This window comes from Fukomys damarensis, unplaced genomic scaffold, assembly GCF_012274545.1.
Source record: "Fukomys damarensis isolate Sample0158 unplaced genomic scaffold, DMR_v1.0_HiC HiC_scaffold_39, whole genome shotgun sequence".
Classification (NCBI taxonomy): Eukaryota; Metazoa; Chordata; class Mammalia; order Rodentia; family Bathyergidae; genus Fukomys; species Fukomys damarensis.
In genome coordinates, this window is record NW_022900951.1 from 79,867,086 (window position 1) to 79,869,919 (window position 2,834).

The 2,834-nt window shown below is 46.4% G+C and overlaps 1 pseudogene; it reads left to right on the forward strand.

The window, feature by feature from the left end:
* The first annotated feature begins 1,434 nt into the window (after positions 1-1,434).
* Positions 1,435-2,328, forward strand: LOC104858537 (annotated as a pseudogene).
* The last annotated feature ends 506 nt before the right edge of the window (positions 2,329-2,834 follow it).

Sequence of the window (2,834 nt, forward strand, 5' to 3'; positions counted from 1 at the left end):
AGCAATCTCTTCCTCTAGAGCTTCTTTAAGTACCGTAACATTTGGGACTTTGCAGAAGGATTGTTTCTGATAAGGAGCTGTAAATACTTGAACATAAAATATTTTAGACAACTTTCCTTGCCATTTGCAGAAAAGCTCTAAATAAAGAATAGCGTTGAAATTTAGACTGATGTTCAGTCCCTATTTCTTGAAATTTCCTATTTTTTACTGGGCCCTTAATAGTGAGGCCTGTGGGATTCAGGCAGGTAATTATGTCATGGCAAAGAGACTAGGAATTGGTTGTGACCTGCCAACCATGGAGACCAGTCTATCACAGAGATTCAGGACACATTTGCAGAACAGCTTCCAAGCCCTATACCTAATACCAATCAAAGAATGCTGTCTTCAACTCTTCTGCAATGAGCTCAAGCAGATTTTTGATAATATGGCCTGGATCTGATGTCAGAAAAAAGATGAAAAATGGCACCCATTGACATTGTGAGCACTGCCTTCTTGTTGCTGCAGTGGCCCACCCTGCATGCAGGGCTTAATTTTTCTTTTGCCTTCAGACCACTTTTTCTTATGGAGTAATTTTTGTGCTTCTTTTTCTTCTTTTGCCCCATATAAATGTTATACTTTCACTTTCACTCAGTTCTTTGAATGGGACAACAAGTAGCTGGAAAGAACCACTGGCCACCACACTGTCTGACAACAATTTTGGAGAGCCGTCCAGAAGGTAACAAACTGAGTTAGGAGAAAGCTGAAGGCTTCTAGGAAGCCATGAGTTCTATCAAGGTATTCTTAGGATTTGTGCCTATCAAGCTTGTTATTAGTTTCATTATTACATAAGTAGGGGAATGGTGCCTCTGACCGAGTCCTTGCTGGCTACAACCACTCTGAACACTCTGAGCCCTCCACACCACTGGCTTCTGGGCTATCCACCTGGACGCAGTGCTCATGAGCAGGCTGAGGTCCTGCCGTTGGCCGTGGGCATGGAGGAAGAGGAAGAAGAGGGCCAGGGATTTAGCTCAGTGGCACCGAACCTGCCATGAGTTCAATGCTGATACCATCACCACCCCCACCTCAAGAAAAAAGAGGAGGAAAAGGGGCTGGAGCAGGGGCTAGAAAAGGAAGCAGATGTGGATCCCTGAATACAGAGTGAACTAGAGAAGTTTAATCACCCACTGATGATATCAACAGACAGAAGATGGAACTTGAGGACGCTCATCAGAAGTTCTGTTCTGGTTGAGTCGACAGTGAAACTGCATGAATTGGTGAAGAAAATTGGCAGAGCTGTGGAAGACTGGAAGCCTTACTGGGAGGCACAGAGAGTGGCAAGGCAGACTTAACTGGAAGCTCAGAAAGCCACGCAGGACTTTCAGAGGACCACAGAGGTGCTCTGCACTGCCAAGGAGACGATCTCTCGGGCTGAGCGGATGCTGCTGGAGGACTACAAGTGGCAGTTCGGCTCGACCTAGCAGGAGATGCTGAACTACACTACACCGAGGGTCATGGAGGCAGAGCAGACCAAGACGAGGAGTGAACTGGTGTATAAGAAAACAGCAGTCAGGCACAGTGCTGCTATAGGCTGCATGTGACAGCTGGAGAAGAAACTCAAGAGAGCCATCAACAAGTCCAAACCTTATTTTGAACTCAAGGGACAGTACTAAGTGCAGTTTGAGCAACTGAAGAAGACAGTAGATGACCTGCAGACCAAACTGACCCTGGCGAAAGGAGAGTACAAGACATCCCTGAAGAACCTGGAGAGGATGAGATCCATGAGTGGCAGCGCTGCAGTGCTGTGGGGCCTCCGGGCTGTGGTGTGGATGCTGAGGGCAGCAGCACATCTGTGGAGGACCTGTCAGGAGGCAAATTTGAGTTGGATGCAGTTTCTGTGGCCTCAGAGTCTTTTGAAAATGACCACAGTGTCAACTTTGAGCCTGAAGATGACACAGAAATTGAGACTGTCTAGCTTCAGTTCAGGACCAACAAGCCCATTGGAAATGCCAGACCAGTTTCCTGCAGTCACAAGGCCTGGAAGCCCCATGTCTCTGTCAGAGTTTGGGATGATGTACCCAGTGTTGAGCCCTTGGAGTGAGCGCAGTGGGGCCTCCTCCCCTGAATATGAGGGAGAATGAGGAGACAGGGCAGAAGGGGCAGAGAATAAAACAAGCCAACAACAATCGAGGTCTCGACAATAGCAGTGGTGGCGGTGGTAGGGGTAAGAGCCAAAGCAACACCTCCCCCGAGGGCTATGCTTTGAAGACCGAAATGAAGCAGCTCTCCCTTCAGTGTTCAAAAGGAAGAGACAGGATTACTGCTGACATAAAAATAGTGCAGACTGGATGATCCATTGAGCAAAAGAATATTTCTACGTGAAACTGGAGAACGCTGTGCTAACAATCATTTAACATATGCCAAATCTTACGTATTTACTCTAAACTGCCCTAATGAAGTTTCAGTGACCTTGAAGGTTGACTAGCTTCCTTCTGCTACGAGTTCTTGGGCTGATTTGTTTTTCAGAGCAGAGTTATCGCAAGTGGACTATGACAGGGTCACAGCCTTTATGGAACATTCCCTTTAAGAGGGTTGTGGAAGCAATAACTAGCTCCTGTGAAAGAACCCACGTCAGGAATTGGGCTGGAAGCTTAGCCAAACAAGGCTGTAACTTGAGTGTCTTCTCTTCTCTGGCCCTCGGTTTCCAGGAAACTGAGATGTTCTCTCCATTATATCCCAGGACATTTAAATAATTTAAAAACCTACACACAAATTAAACAACTCAACTGTTCAAAGCACACCTTTTCCAAAGCACCAAATTCCAAGAACATAATTCATTTTCATCACCTCTGGTGTTC